Source organism: Pseudophryne corroboree, chromosome 3 (assembly GCF_028390025.1).
Source record: "Pseudophryne corroboree isolate aPseCor3 chromosome 3, aPseCor3.hap2, whole genome shotgun sequence".
NCBI lineage: Eukaryota > Metazoa > Chordata > Amphibia > Anura > Myobatrachidae > Pseudophryne > Pseudophryne corroboree.
This window is the reverse complement of record NC_086446.1, coordinates 504831035-504847862: the sequence shown is the minus strand read 5'-3', so window position 1 is coordinate 504847862 and position 16828 is coordinate 504831035. Positions and strand designations below refer to the sequence as shown.

The 16828-nt window shown below is 46.4% G+C and overlaps 1 long non-coding RNA gene across 1 annotated transcript in view; it reads right to left on the bottom strand.

Moving 5' to 3' along the window:
* Positions 1-1342: 1342 nt before the first annotated feature.
* Positions 1343-16828, bottom strand: part of LOC135057947 (uncharacterized) — a 106946-nt gene continuing 91460 nt past the window's right edge. Inside the window, exon 3 of the long non-coding RNA XR_010244484.1 lies at positions 1343-1419. This is a non-coding gene — a long non-coding RNA (uncharacterized LOC135057947). The remainder of the gene's footprint in view (positions 1420-16828) is intronic.

Genomic DNA, 16828 nt, shown 5'->3' with positions numbered 1-16828 from the left:
CTGTCACTAGTAACTAACTATCAGCAAAACTCTGCACTCTGAGTACTCCTAATGCTCCCTAAAATTACTAAGTAATCAACTCAAGTGTCTCTATCTATTCTAATGGAGAGGACGCCAGCCACGTCCTCTCCCTATCAATCTCAATGCACGTGTGAAAATGCCGGCGACGCGCGGCTCCTTATATAGAATCCGAGTCTCACGATAGAATACGAGCCTCGCGAGAATCCGACAGCGGGATGATGACGTTCGGGCGCGCTCGGGTTAGCCGAGCAAGGCGGGAAGATCCGAGTCTGCCTCGGACCCGTGTAAAAAGGCTGAAGTTCGGGGGGGTTCGGATTCCGAGGAACCGAACCCGCTCATCTCTAATGTATATGATATGGAATATCAGCATACAGTACTTAATTACTCTTCTGAATCTTTTGCCAAAGTCTGGAACCCATGACTTCATTATATGGTTCTTGCTCCACATATGAGTAAAAATTTGAGAAAAGAGTGAGAAAACCTAGTTTTTTTGCTGTAGCCATTTCTGTTGAAAACGCTCTACTCTTTAGTACAGTACGGATTGTGTAATGGTTAGCATTACTGCCTCACAGCACTGAGGTCATGGGTTCAATTCCCACCATGGTCCTAACTGTGTGGAGTTTGTATATTCTCCCTGTAATTGCGTGTGTTTCCTCCGGGTACTCCGGTTTCCTCCCACAATCCAAAAATATACTGACAGGTTAATTGGCTCCCAAAAAAATTAACCCTAGGGTGAATGTGTGTGCGTGTACATGTGGTCGGGAATATAGATTGTAAGCTCCACTGGGGCAGGGACTGATGTGAATGGCCAATTCCCTGTAAAGCGCTGCGGAATATGTGTGGGCTATATAAATAACTGGTAATAAATAAATAGTAAATACTCTTTCTTCTTCACTTTTATTTCCTCTCCATTTCTTACCAGCCCCTCTATACGGTTCACCACACTTTTGATTCCTTCCCTGTCCCCTCTTATTTAAAAATGGTAATTTTATTGTATAGTATATACTATACCAATCTGAGCTTTGATGCAAATGTGTCTGGTTACCTCTCTGTCGTCATTTTATGCTTTCACTGACCTCTCGATACACTTTATGAAAAAAACAGAAAGAAGCCAGCAACATGAAGCAATGTGTTTATAAACAAACTGTAGGTGGGTATGTACAAATCAGTAAATTAAGGTAACCTGAAGGACATTCCCTTTAAAGGGACATCTGATGCACATGTAAAATACAATTGGCACACCCTAATCTCAAAGCTACAAAATAAATGTATTTGGATGATGAATAAAGATTTAAAATAATAATTGAATTCTTGTCTACCTACTATGCTCCGCTCACTGGATACTCAGTAGGTCTGTCTCACTGCCCTGTGCACTTCCCAATTTTCTTCATGATTATCCTATTTGAAAGAAGCAAAACAGTTGCTGACTTTGGGAACCGTCAGAGGTCATGGCAAATCAAGCAAACTGACCAACATGTATACAAATGCTTTTTCCCCCTCTTAATTTTATTCTTTGTATTCAGGTACGCAATACATTTACCAATTTGTGTGGAGTTATCTTTTAAGTTTTGAAAAGCTTATAAAATATTTACAGTGGGAGACTCCAGATTGAACTGAGAATCTCCCGCAGGATAAGGGAGGGTAGGCAACTATGTTTATGATACGCCTCTCAGATAGAGCAATGCATGTCCACTTTAATGCCACACACTCATAGATGTTGCTTTCACAATCTCCCTGAAATGCTTTTTCAAAAGTAGGCAAGTATGCTTTGTGTAACTACTATTTATCTGTAGAGAGCAACTTGCATTTTGAGGTTAATGGTATTGTAATAAAGTAAAATATCAATCCTTAAAACCACACAGTGACCGGGGGATATATTTACTAAAAGTCAATTTGGGTCAATTTTGTTAAGAGTTTTTGTCGATTTTTGTTAAATTTTGTGTTTCAAGGTCTAAATCACACATTTACTAACAGATTATTTTTGACATTGTTTAAATTTTTCCCCAAAAAATCATCCGTTAGTAAATGTGGTATTTAGGACCTGAAACACAAAATTGATCAAAAATCGACCAAAAATCTATCAAAATCGACCCAAATCGACTTTTAGTAAATATACCCCCAGATTGTTTACATTTTACATTGTAAAGTACTTGATGCATTTCAGAAATAGATGAGGATAAAATGTGCCTTTATTTTCTCTTGTATGGCTTCGGCAGTGGGCACTGCTTGTCCAGCACAATTACTGATGATATCCATGGGACAGCTTAAGTAAATGTAAAGAGTCGCAGGGGAAAGAAGTAACGATCTTCTGCCTGAACTGGAGAGCAGGTGGATTTAAAGGTTCATTATTTGGGATACCCATCTGGCTTTCAGATGGCACAATTATGGGCCAGGCTGGAGTTTGATTACAGATGTGGGGTGTGCCTTGCTAATGAGAAAAAAAAAGATATTTATGTGGCAGAAAAATTGGCAGATATATCTCAAAGGATCCCCAGAGAGTGTAGTATGGCATCTGAGCTTTGGGATATGTTAGTTGTGTTGATATTTGTGTGTGCTGTGGACAATCTCCATAATCTTGCATTGATACAAATGTACAAAGATGCTATCATGTAACAGTAGGCGTAAGGCACTCAGTGATGTACAAATAAATAATCTATAAAATATTCCTAAAAAGTCTGTCCCAAGTCAGACATGTGCAGTGGAATCCCCTTTCCTCTCCCACCTATGGCTCCCACTGCGAGGAAAGAATAAAAGGGCAAGATGAGGTGAGGACGGGAACCAGCTGGAGTAAGTTTAGGGTGGAAGGGGGGCAGGGAGACAAGTTACAGTAGTATTTAATTAATAGTGATCATACCTACAAAACAGCAGCTTTCACTGATAAACATGTGGTGCCAAACATAGTACACTAACTCTGCTGAAGTTATTCACTTGTGTGGAGGTTTTTGCAGGGCCGGTGCAAGGTTTCTCGGCACCCTAGGCAAAACTTCAGCCTACCCCTCCCCCCCCCCCCCTTCCCCCATACAATAATACAATACAAACATATATACCAAAACAAAAAAAAACAAGAAAAACCTAAAAAACAAAATTATATATATATATATATATATATATATATATATATATAAAAAGAAAAAATGTCTTGAAATTGCGCACACACCACCAGCAGCATTTTGGAGAAGCCCCTGTTAGTGGGCCCCCAAAAGACAATTTATACAAACAAATCACCAAAAGCGCTCAGTGTATCGTCTTATATTATTTCAGGTCTTTTTAATTTTCATGTGTGTTCAAATAAACGATTCTCCAAGACCTGACCTGAAATAATATAGGGCGATACACTGAGCGCTTTTGGTGATTTGTTTGTATATATATATATATACATACATACATACAGTGGTCGAAGTGGAAATTTTGAAGTGGGGGTATGCAAAAGTCAAGGACGTAATTATGCGCGCGCTCCAGAGAAGGGGTCGTGGTCACCCAAAAAAGGGGCGTGGTCACCCAAAAGGGGACGTGTCCAGTGTAGTAGAACCCCTTATACTATCTAGTACTGGTGCCCCTTTCACCTTATAGAACATTGGCCCTCATTCCGAGTTGTTCGCTCGTTCTTTTTCTTCGCATCAGTGCGATAAGTTGCAAACTGCGCATGCGCAATGTTCGCAGTGCGCCTGCGCCAAGTAAATTAGCACAAAAATTTGGTATTTTACTCACGGCTTAACGAAGATTTTTCATCGTTCTGCTGATCGGAGTGTGATTGACAGGAAGTGGGTGTTTCTGGGCGGAAACTGACCGTTTTCTGGGAGTGTGCGAAAAAACGCAGGCGTGTCAGGGAAAAACGCGGGAGTGTCTGGAGAAACGGGGGAGTGGCTGGGCGAACGCTGGGTGTGTTTGTGACGTCAAACCAGGAACGAAAAGGACTGAACTGATCGCAGTGGCAGAGTAAGTCTCGAGCTACTCGTAAACTGCAAAGAAATTTCTATTCGCAATTCTATTCGCAATTCTGCTAATCTTTTGTTCGCAATTCTGCAAAGCTAATATTCACTCCCAGTAGGCGGCGGCTTAGCATGTGTAAAGCTGCTAAAAGCAGCTAGCGAGCGAACAACTCGGAATGAGGGCCATGGTACGAGCCGAAATTCACATTATAGCACACTGAATGACCTGAAATTCACATTGTAGCACACTGAATGAGCCGAAATTCACATTGTAGCACACTGAATGAGCTGAAATTCACATTGTAGCACACTGAATGAGCCGATATTCACATTGTAGCACACAGAATGAGCCGATATTCACATTGTAGCACACAGAATGAGCCGAAATTCACATTGTAGCACACTGAATGAGCCGAAATTCACATTGTAGCACACTGAATGAGCCGAAATTCACATTGTAGCACACTGAATGAGCCGAAATTCACATTGTAGCACACTGAATGAGCCGAAATTCACATTGTAGCACACTGACTGAGCCGAAATTCACATTGTAGCACACTGAATGAGCCGAAATTCACATTGTAGCACACTGAATGAGCCGAAATTCACATTGTAGCACACTGAATGAGCCGAAATTCACATTGTAGCACACTGAATGAGCCGAAATTCACATTGTAGCACACTGAATGAGCCGAAATTCACATTGTAGCACACTGAATAAGCTGAAATTGTGGTAGCAGGGACAGCCAGTGTGACGACAGAGAGAGAGAGAGTGACGACAGGGAGAGAGAGAGTGACGACAGGTAGAGGGAGAGAGAGAGTGAGTGACGACAGGAAGAGAGAGTGACGACAGGGAGAGAGCGATGACAGGGAGAGAGAGTAACGACAGGGAGAGAGAGTGACAACAGTGACGACAGGGAGAGAGTGACGACAGGGAGAGAGAGTGATGACAGTGACGACAGGGAGAGAGAGTGACGACAGGGTGAGAGAGTGACGACAGGGAGAGAGTGATGACAGGGAGAGTGACGACAGGGAGAGAGAGTGATGACAGTGACGGCAGGGAGAGTGACGACAGGGAGAGTGACGACAGTGACAGCAGGGAGAGAGTGATGACAGTGACAGCAGGGAGAGAGAGAGTGACAGTAGGGACAGGGACGGTAATGACAGGGAAAGAGGAGACAGCAGGGGAACATTACCTCATTTGTTGCTGGTGGCTGGCAGTGGTGAGCGGTGGGCTGGTGGCTGGCGGAGGTGAGCGGCGTGAGGTGGGCGGCTGGTGGCGTGCGGTGGGCGGCTAGCAGCGGTGAGCGGCTGGCGACAGTGAGCTAATACAGCGCTCTACACAGCCGCCGGCCGCCGCGCAGGGACGGGGAGCACCATGTGCAGCAGGATGGCCACTTCCCTCGCCTCCTGCTGCACTTTCAGTTCCGCATTTCCAGATCAGTGGAAGAAGTGGCGGTATACCGCCCCACTTCGACCACTGTGTGTATATATATATATATATATATAGAAAAGCGAGGTAAACAGGCGGCACTCGTCAGGCTGAATGAACGTGGTAAATTTATTGGCTAAAGGCCGACATGTTTCGGAGATAGCTTCTCCGTCCTCAGGGCCAGACAAACAAATTACAGATGTACAAGTGGCTTATAAGACATGAAAACCCCCCAAATTAACAAACCTAACCGTACTCACCTGCTCCACGGCGCACCCGCCCGTCGACCGCCACGAGGCACTTCCGCGTCTCACTGCCGCGACGTCACTGATGCGCCGCGTCGCAGGGGAGCTCCATGGTAACCGGAGCGTAATCTGATCACGTCCCCGGCAACCTGTGAAATAACAAAACATATGTGTGCAAATCAGATAAGTGCATAACAGACAATATACTATATTTAAGTTAAAAACACATGTAACGGGAGCTGGGAAGAACAAAGAATGTGTCATAGATCTTAAATAGTAAATAATAATAATAAATACGCAACCCACTGGTAGTTAAGCAATCTATATATCATTATATTAATATGGTAACCACTGTCTGTTAAAGGCATCCCCTCAATCCCACAATCCCTCTGTAATCCTAATCGCATAAGAACACTAGATCGCTGAGGTAATGTGACCTACTAAATTTACACTACTTAGGGTTTGAGGGACCCTAGGGCATTCACCAACTAACAGTGAAGGAAATTTTTCGTAAGAATTGTCTTATTTACAGAAGTATATGAATATTTGAGTATTATAGAAAACACTGGAGTCCCAGGTTCTCATTTAAACCCTTGGGGGAGATAGTACCCAGGGAATATATCCATCTGGCCTCCTTTTGTAGTAAGAGCCTATCCCTATTGCCACCCCTTAAGGACTTGGGGACATGGTCAATGAGGATGGCCCTAATGCTTGACACTCCATGTTTGGCTTCCATACAGTGACGGGCAAATGGCTGATCACTAGAGCCTTTTTCCTGGGCTTTTTTGATTGCACTCCGATGTAAAGCCATGCGTTCCCTGAACTGTCTAATGGTTTTACCAATATACGCAAGGCCACAAGGGCAAGTGAGGAAGTACACCACATCTGTGGAAGTACATGTGAGTCTGTGCTTAATTTTAATTTTCCGACCTGTATGGGGATGATTAAAAGTAGCCCCTACACAAAGAGTGTTACAGGTCGCACATCCCAAGCACCTAAAGCAACCTTGTTTCAAGCGGAGAAAGTGGGGTTCATTATCCTTTGTGAGACCAGAAACATCAAGTTTCATAATGTGGTCACCCAGATTTCTGCCTCGTGTATAGCTGGGCATGAGGCGTGTGTTTGCCAGAGAGGACAAGGACTGGTCCGTCTGTATAATCGGCCAAAGCTGTTTGGCCCGGCGGGTCACCCTGGTGCTGGCCGTGGTGTATTTATTCACCATGGTCAATCTGGGGTTGCCCTGGTGGAGTGAGGCACTTGACTGTCTCAATAATTTCATACGTGGTATGCTAAGAACCTTGGACCGTGAGGCCTGTAACTCTATCAGCGGGTACCCCCTTTGTGCGAATTTAGCTAACATACTGTCGAGGGCTACTACCGTCTGTTCTGGATCTGAGGTAATCCGTCTAACACGCAGGAATTGCGAGTAGGGAAGGCCCTTCCTAAGTGACAGTGGATGAAAACTTTCATGGCATAGGAGGGTATTCCTATCAGTAGCTTTTACATAGATGGAGGTAGATAGCTTGGTGCCCTTATGTGTTATTGTTACATCAAGATAATTTATAGATGCTTCATCGATTGTTGTGGTGAACTTGACCACATGTGTAGTTTGATTATGGTCAAGCCATAATTGTACCAACTCCTCTTTCTGCCCCTGCCAAAAAATCAATAAATCATCTATATAGCGTCTATAATAAATAATTTTAGATTGTACCTGGGCATTTAAATAAAACATCTGTTTCTCCACTTGGAACATGAAGGCATTCGCGTACGATGGGGCCACTGCCGACCCTATCGCACAACCCGCCTCTTGGAGGTAAAACCTACCATTGAATACAAAATAGTTTCTACTAAGTACCAAATATAATAACTTCAAAAATACTGTGATGTCGGGGCCTAGGTACTTGTCATTATCCTGTATGAGCAGACGAACTGCCTCCACACCTGCATCATGCGGGATGCAGGTGTAGAGGCTTGTCACATCAGCACTACATAACAACAAGTTTTCTGGAACATCACCCAGCTCCTGTAATTGTATCAACAAAGAGCTGGTGTCCTTAAGATAGGATTGAAGAGCCTGGACACACGGATTTAAAAAAGCGTCCAAATACACAGCCACCGGATGGTACAGGGACCCCCTGGCAGATACTATGGGCCTGCCAGGAGGGTCCACCAGTGATTTGTGTACCTTAGGTACTGTGTAAAAAAGAGGAGCTTTGGGAAATTCCACTTTCTCTAACGTCCTAAGTGGATGCTGGGGACTCCGTAAGGACCATGGGGAATAGCGGCTCCGCAGGAGACTGGGCACATCTAAAGAAAGCTTTAGGACTATCTGGTGTGCACTGGCTCCTCCCCCTATGACCCTCCTCCAAGCCTCAGTTAGATCTCTGTGCCCGAACGAGAAGGGTGCACACTAGGGGCTCTCCTGAGCTTCTTAGTGAAAGTTTTAGTTTAGGTTTTTTATTTTCAGTGAGACCTGCTGGCAACAGGCTCACTGCATCGAGGGACTAAGGGGAGAAGAAGCGAACTCACCTGCGTGCAGAGTGGATTGGGCTTCTTAGGCTACTGGACATTAGCTCCAGAGGGACGATCACAGGCCCAGCTTGGATGGGTCCCAGAGCCGCGCCGCCGGCCCCCTTACAGAGCCAGAAGGCAGAAGAGGTCCGGAAAATCGGCGGCAGAAGACGTCCTGTCTTCAACAAGGTAGCGCACAGCACTGCAGCTGTGCGCCATTGCTCTCAGCACACTTCACACTCCGGTCACTGAGGGTGCAGGGCGCTGGGGGGGGCGCCCTGAGACGCAATAATAAACACCTTGGATGGCAAAAAATGCATCACATATAGCTCCTGGGCTATATGGATGCATTTAACCCCTGCCAAAATACATAAAAAAACGGGAGATAAGGCCGCCGATAAGGGGGCGGAGCCTATCTCCTCAGCACACTGGCGCCATTTTCCCTCACAGCTCCGTTGGAGGGAAGCTCCCTGGCTCTCCCCTGCAGTCACTACACTACAGAAAGGGTTAAAAAAGAGAGGGGGGCACAAATTAGGCGCAGTATTAACTATACAGCAGCTATAAGGGGAAAAACACTTATATAAGGTTATCCCTGTATATATATAGCGCTCTGTTGTGTGCTGGCAAACTCTCCCTCTGTCTCCCCAAAGGGCTAGTGGGGTCCTGTCCTCTATCAGAGCATTCCCTGTGTGTGTGCTGTATGTCGGTACTTTTGTGTCGACATGTATGAGGAGAAAAATGATGTGGAGACGGAGCAGATTGCCTGTAATAGTGATGTCACCCCCTAGGGGGTCGACACCTGAGTGGATGAACTGTTGGAATAAATTACGTGACAGTGTCAGCTCTGTATAAAAGACAGTGGTTGACATGAGACAGCCGGCTACTCAGCTTGTGCCTGTCCAGACGTCTCATAGGCCGTCAGGGGCTCTAAAGCGCCCGTTACCTCAGATGGCAGATATAGACGCCGACACGGATACTGACTCCAGTGTCGACGGTGAAGAGACAAATGTGACTTCCAGTAGGGCCACACGTTACATGATTGAGGCAATGAAAAATGTTTTACACATTTCTGATAATACGAGTACCACCAAAAAGGGGTATTATGTTCGGTGAGGAAAAACTACCTGTAGTTTTCCTGAATCTGAGAAATTAAATGAGGTGTGTGATGATGCGTGGGTTTCCCCCGATAACAACTGATAATTTCTAAAATGTTATTGGCATTATATCCTTTCCCGCCAGAGGTTAGGGTGCATTGGGAAACACCCCCTAGGGTGGATAAAGCGCTCACACACTTGTAAGGGCTCTATCCTCTCCTGAGATGGCCGCCCTTAAGGATCCTGCTGATAGAAAGCAGGAGGGTATCCTAAAATGTATTTACACACATACTGGTGTTATACTGCGACCAGCAATCACCTCAGCCTGGATGTGCAGTGCTGGGTTGGCGTGGTCGGATTCCCTGACTGAAAATATTGATACCCTAGATAGGGACAGTATATTTTTGCCTATAGAGCATTTGAAAGATGCATTTCTATATATGCGTGATGCACAGCGGAATATTTGCCGACTGGCATCAAGTCTAAGTGCGTTGTCCATTTCTACCAGTAGAGGGTTATGGACACGTCAGTGGTCAGGTGATGCGTATTCCAAACGGCATTTGGAAGTATTGCCTTATTAAGGGGAGGAGTTATTTGGGGTCGGTCTTTCAGACCTGGTGGCCACGGCAACAGCTGGGAAATCCACGCTTGTACCCCAGGTCGCCTCTCAACATGAGAAGACGCCGTATTATCAGGCGCAGTCTTTTCGTGGATAAGCGGGCAAAAGGTTCCTCATTTCTGCCCCGTGACAGAGGGAGAGGAAAAAGGCTGCAGAAATCAGCCAGTTCCCAGGAACAGAAACCCTCTCCCGCCTCTGCCAAGCCCTCAGTATACGCTGGGGCTTTACAAGCAGAATCAGGCACGGTGGGGGGCCCGTCTCAATGAATTTCAGCGCGCAGTGGGCTCACTCGCAAGTAGACCCCTGGATTCTTCAGATGATATCTCAGGGGTACAAATTAGAATTCGAGACGTCTCCCCCTCGCCGTTTCCTAAAGTCGGCTTTACCGATGTCTCCTTCTGACAGGGAGACAGTTTTGGAAGCCATTCACAAGCTGTATTCCCAGCAGGTGATAATCAAGATACCCCTCCTGCAACAGGGAACGGGGTATTATTCCACACTGTTGTGGTGCCGAAGCTGGACGGCTTGGTGAGACCGATTCTAAATCTAAAATCTTTGAACACTTACATACAGAGGTTCAAATTCAAGACTGAGTCACTCAGAGCAGTGATTGCGAACCTGGAAGAAGGGGACTACATGATGTCTCGGGACATCAAGGATGCTTACCTTCATGTCAAAATTTACCCTTCTCACCAAGGGTACCTCAGGTTTATGGTACAGAACTGTCACTATCAGTTCAGACGCTGCCGTATGGATGGTCCACGGCACCCCGGGTCTTTACCAAGGTAATGGCCGAAATGATGATATTCCTTCAAAGGAAGGGAATTTTAGTTATCCCTTACTTGGACAATTCCCTGATAAGGGTAAGATCCAGGGAACAGTTGGAGGTCGGTGTAGCACTATCTCAGGTAGTGTTGCTGCAGCACGGTTGGATTCTCAATATTCCAAAATCGCAGCTGGTTCCGACGACTTGTCTTCTGTTCCTAGGGATGATCCTGGACACAGTCCAGAAAAAGGTGTTTCTCCCGGAGGAGAAAGCCAGGGAGTTATCCGAGCTAGTCAGGAACCTCCTAAAACCGAGCCAAGTCTCAGTGCATCAATGCACAAGGGTTCTGGGTAAAATGGTGGCTTCCTACGAAGCAATCCCATTCGGCAGATTCCACGCAAGAACTTTCCAGTGGGACCTGCTGGACAAATGGTCCGGGTCGCATCTTCAGATGCATCAGCGGATAACCCTGTCACCAAGGACAAGGGGTCCCTCCTGTGGTGGTTGCAGAGTGCTCATCTTCTAGAGGGCCGCAGATTCGGCATTCAGGACTGGGTCCTGGTAACCACGGATGCCAGCCTGCGAGGCTGGGGAGCAGTCACACAGGGAAGGAATATCCAGGACTTATGGTCAAGCCTGGAGACATCACTTCACATAAATATCCTGAAGCTAAGGGACATTTACAATGCTCTAAGCTTAGCAAGACCTCTGCTTCAAGGTCAGCCGGTGTTGATCCAGTCGGACAACATCACGGCAGTCACCCACGTAAACAGACAGGGTGGCACAAGAAGCAGGAGGGCAATGGCAGAAGCTGCAAGGATTCTTCGCTGGGCGGAAAATCATGTGATAGCACTGTCAGCAGTATTCATTCCGGGAGTGGACAACTGGGAAGCAGACTTCCTCAGCACGACCTCCACCCGGGAGAGTGGGGACTTCACCCAGAAGTCTTCCACATGATTATAAACCGTTGGGAAAAACTCGACAGGTATTGCGCCAGGTCCAGGGACCCTCAGGCAATAGCTGTAGACGCTCTGGTAACACCGTGGGTGTACCAGTCAGGGTATGTGTTCCCTCCTCTGCCTCTCATACCCAAGGTACTGAGATTGATAAGATGGAGAGGAGTAAGCACTATATTCGTGGCTCCGGATTGGCCAAGAAGGACTTGGTAACCGGAACTTCAAGAGATGCTCACGGAGGATCCGTGGCCTCTACCTCTAAGAAGGGACCTGCTCCAGCAAGGACCCTGTCTGTTCCAAGACTTACCGCGGCTGCGTTTGACGGCATGGCGGTTGAACGCCGGATCCTGAAGGAAAAAAGGCATTCCGGATGAAGTCATCCCTATCCTGATCAAAGCCAGGAAGGATGTAACCGCAAAAACATTATCACCGCAATTGGCGAAAATATGTTGCGTGGTGCGAGGCCAGTAAGGCCCGACGGTGGAAATTCAACTGGGTCGATTCCTACATTTCCTGCAAACAGGAATGTCTATGGGCCTGAAATTGGGGTCCATTAAGGTTCAAATTTCGGCCCTGTCAATTTTCTTCCAAAAAGAACTAGCTTCAGTCCCTGAAGTTCAGACGTTTGTAAAAGGGGTACTGCATATACAGCCTCCTTTTGTGCCTCCAGTGGCACTTTGGGATCTCAATGTAGTTTTGGGTTCCAAAAGTCACATTGGTTTGAACCACTTAAATATGTGGAGTTAAAATATCTCACATGGAAAGTGGTCATGCTGTTGGCCCTGGCCTGGGCCAGGCGCGTGTCAGAATTGGCGGCTTTATCCTGAAAAAGCCCTTATCTGATGTTCCATTCGGACAGGGCGGAATTGAGGACTCGTCCTCAGTTTCTCCCTAAGGTGGTTTCAGCGTTTCACCTGAACCAACCTATTTGTGGTGCCTGCGGCTACTAGGGACTTGGAGGACTCCAAGTTGCTAGACGTTGTCAGGGCCCTGAAAATATATGTTTCCAGGAGGGCTGGAGTCAGGAAATCTGACTCGCTGTTTATCCTGTATGCACCCAACAAGCTGGGTGCTCCTGCTTCTAAGCAGACTATTGCTCGTTGGATTTGTAGTACAATTCAGCTTGCACATTCTGTGGCAGGCCTGCCACAGCCAAAAATCTGTAAATGCCCACTCCACAGGGAAGGTGGGCTCATCTTGGGCGGCTGCCCGAGGGGTCTCGGCTTTACAACTTTGCCGAGCAGCTACTTGGTCAGGAGCAAATACATTTGTAAAATTCTACAAAATTGATATCCTGGCTGAGGAGGACCTGGAGTTCTCTCATTTGGTGCTGCAGAGTCATCCGCACTCTCCCGCCCGTTTGGGAGCTTTGGTATAATCCCCATGGTCCTTACGGAGTCTCCAGCATCCACTTAGGACGTTAGAGAAAATAAGAATTTACTTACCGATAATTCTATTTCTCATAGTCCGTAGTGGATGCTGGGCGCCCATCCCAAGTGCGGATTGTCTGCAATACTTGTACATAGTTATTGTTACAAAAATCGGGTTATTATTGTTGTGAGCCATCTTCCAGAGGCTCCTCTGTTATCATGCTGTTAACTGGGTTCAGATCACAGGTTATACGGTGTGATTGGTGTGGCTGGTATGAGTCTTACCCGGGATTCAAAATCCTTCCTTATTGTGTACGCCCGTCCGGGCACAGTATCCTAACTGAGGCTTGGAGGAGGGTCATAGGGGGAGGAGCCAGTGCACACCAGATAGTCCTAAAGCTTTCTTTAGATGTGCCCAGTCTCCTGCGGAGCCGCTATTCCCCATGGTCCTTACGGAGTCCCCAGCATCCACTACGGACTATGAGAAATAGAATTATCGGTAAGTAAATTCTTATTTTAAGTGCTGTGCTTATGTCGTCTGAAATAAAGCCCTGTGCTCTGATGGATACCAAATACTGATCTAATTCAATTTTGAACTGACGTGTAGGGTCCACTGTAAGTCTACTGTATGTGGTCATATCCTCTAACTGACGATTACATTCCCTGACATAAGCCTCAGGTCCTGGACCACTATAGAACCCCCCTTATCAGCCTTCCGCACCACTATGTCTTTTCTAGCTGCTAAAGATCTTAGTGTATTGACCTCTGCTTTGGACATGTTACTAAATGGTTTTTGATCGGGGACCACCTTCCCCTCTCTTTCTAACATGCGCAAAAAGGTCCGAATTGAAGGGTTCAAGCTAGGAGGGTCAAAGGTCGAGCCAGGAATTATCCGTCGGAATTGAGGTGGAATGGAACTGTTGATATCGCTTGAAGATTTATTATTGAAAAACTCTCTTCTCCGTAAAGTCCTGCCAAGGCGATGGACCTCCACCTTCCATTCCAGTGGGTCTGGTCCACTTGAAGGGACAAATGACAGTCCTTTAGCTAGTAGCTTATACTCCTGGTCTGATAACGGTGTTGAAGAGAGATTAAATACTAGTTCCTTGAGGCTCGTGGCGGTTTTGGACCGTGCGATCCTTTGGTTTTGTTTTGCACGCCGCGTCCTCTTCCTCGTCCGGTCGGGGGTGTCTGGTTTGATCGAGTCTGGATCAGAGTAGGGGTATGTCCTAAAGGGATGCGCCCTTCCTGTTGTTCCACCGACGAAGGAGCCGCATCCGAATCACTGGCCGACGTGCTGGTGCCCAGAGTGTGGTCCTTGTGGCGTCTCGGCTGGTATCTGCGCCTTTGGTGTTTGTGTTGTTCCTGGCCGGGGGTGGAGCTACCCAACCATGGATACACCTGTCTTTGTGCATAGTCTCTCTGTACCTTTGTCAATTTATCCTTTTTAAACCTGATAAGGTTTTGACGATACTGTTCAACCTGTATGGCTCATCCTCCATACGTCGCCCTACCAGATCTCGGGATCTGGGGATCAGCAACGGACCACTCTTTGCAGCTAGGCATCACAACATAATTCACTTGCCTAGAAGTGTATGACTGGGTACTAGCCATAGTAATGGCAGGAGCACACACTGATTTGGAAGCGGCCTTTGAACTGATACACAAGGACGCCAGTGAAAGATTGAGCTTCTCCGACGCTGAGGCAAATGCCATTCTGGTAGGGCGACGTATGGAGGATGAGCCAATCACAAATTCAAATGAAGAATTATTTAGAACATGGCTCCGTCTCAAGCAAAGAGAATGTGACTATACATACCATGGCATTACGCTCTCAGATTATTACCGCAGTAATCTCATCCCACGGGGCTTTAGGATACGCAACTCACCGACCATAGGGCGGTATAACGCACAATTCTGCCGGCGGTGGGTTGCGATCCTTAACAAGTGTTCGATGGATCTGATCCTCCTGGTGGTGGAAGAGTCCACCAGGGAACTTAATGTTATTAAAGAACAGCTATCACAGTTTGAAACACAACATAAGACGACTATGGCCCAGGATACCCAGAATGATTGGATCAACAAACTTGGGGTGCAGGTTGAACAGTATCGTCAAAACCTTATCAGGTTTAAAAAGGATAAATTGACAAAGGTACAGAGAGACTATGCACAAAGACAGGTGTATCCATGGTTGGGTAGCTCCACGCCCGGCCAGGAACAACACAAACACCAAAGGCGCAGATACCAGCCGAGACGCCACAAGGACCACACTCTGGGCACCAGCACGTCGGCCAGTGATTCGGATGCGGCTCCTTCGTCGGTGGAACAACAGGAAGGGCGCATCCCTTTAGGACATACCCCTACTCTGATCCAGACTCGATCAAACCAGACACCCCCGACCGGACGAGGAAGAGGACGCGGCGTGCAAAACAAAACCAAAGGATCGCACGGTCCAAAACCGCCACGAGCCTCAAGGAACTAGTATTTAATCTCTCTTCAACACCGTTATCAGACCAGGAGTATAAGCTACTAGCTAAAGGACTGTCATTTGTCCCTTCAAGTGGACCAGACCCACTGGAATGGAAGGTGGAGGTCCATCGCCTTGGCAGGACTTTACGGAGAAGAGAGTTTTTCAATAATAAATCTTCAAGCGATATCAACAGTTCCATTCCACCTCAATTCCGACGGATAATTCCTGGCTCGACCTTTGACCCTCCTAGCTTGAACCCTTCAATTCGGACCTTTTTGCGCATGTTAGAAAGAGAGGGGAAGGTGGTCCCCGATCAAAAACCATTTAGTAACATGTCCAAAGCAGAGGTCAATACACTAAGATCTTTAGCAGCTAGAAAAGACATAGTGGTGCGGAAGGCTGATAAGGGGGGTTCTATAGTGGTCCAGGACCTGGAAGCTTATGTCAGGGAATGTAATCGTCAGTTAGAGGATATGACCACATACAGTAGACTTACAGTGGACCCTACACGTCAGTTCAAAATTGAATTAGATCAGTATTTGGTATCCATCAGAGCACAGGGCTTTATTTCAGACGACATAAGCACAGCACTTAAAGTGGAATTTCCCAAAGCTCCTCTTTTTTACACAGTACCTAAGGTACACAAATCACTGGTGGACCCTCCTGGCAGGCCCATAGTATCTGCCAGGGGGTCCCTGTACCATCCGGTGGCTGTGTATTTGGACGCTTTTTTAAATCCGTGTGTCCAGGCTCTTCAATCCTTTCTTAAGGACACCAGCTCTTTGTTGATACAATTACAGGAGCTGGGTGATGTTCCAGAAAACTTGTTGTTATGTAGTGCTGATGTGACAAGCCTCTACACCTGCATCCCGCATGATGCAGGTGTGGAGGCAGTTCGTCTGCTCATACAGGATAATGACAAGTACCTAGGCCCCGACATCACAGTATTTTTGAAGTTATTATATTTGGTACTTAGTAGAAACTATTTTGTATTCAATGGTAGGTTTTACCTCCAAGAGGCGGGTTGTGCGATGGGGTCGGCAGTGGCCCCATCGTACGCGAATGCCTTCATGTTCCAAGTGGAGAAACAGATGTTTTATTTAAATGCCCAGGTACAATCTAAAATTATTTATTATAGACGCTATATAGATGATTTATTGATTTTTTGGCAGGGGCAGAAAGAGGAGTTGGTACAATTATGGCTTGACCATAATCAAACTACACATGTGGTCAAGTTCACCACAACAATCGATGAAGCATCTATAAATTATCTTGATGTAACAATAACACATAAGGGCACCAAGCTATCTACCTCCATCTATGTAAAAGCTACTGATAGGAATACCCTCCTATGCCATGAAAGTTTTCATCCACTGTCACTTAGGAAGGGCCTTCCCTACTCGCAATTCCTG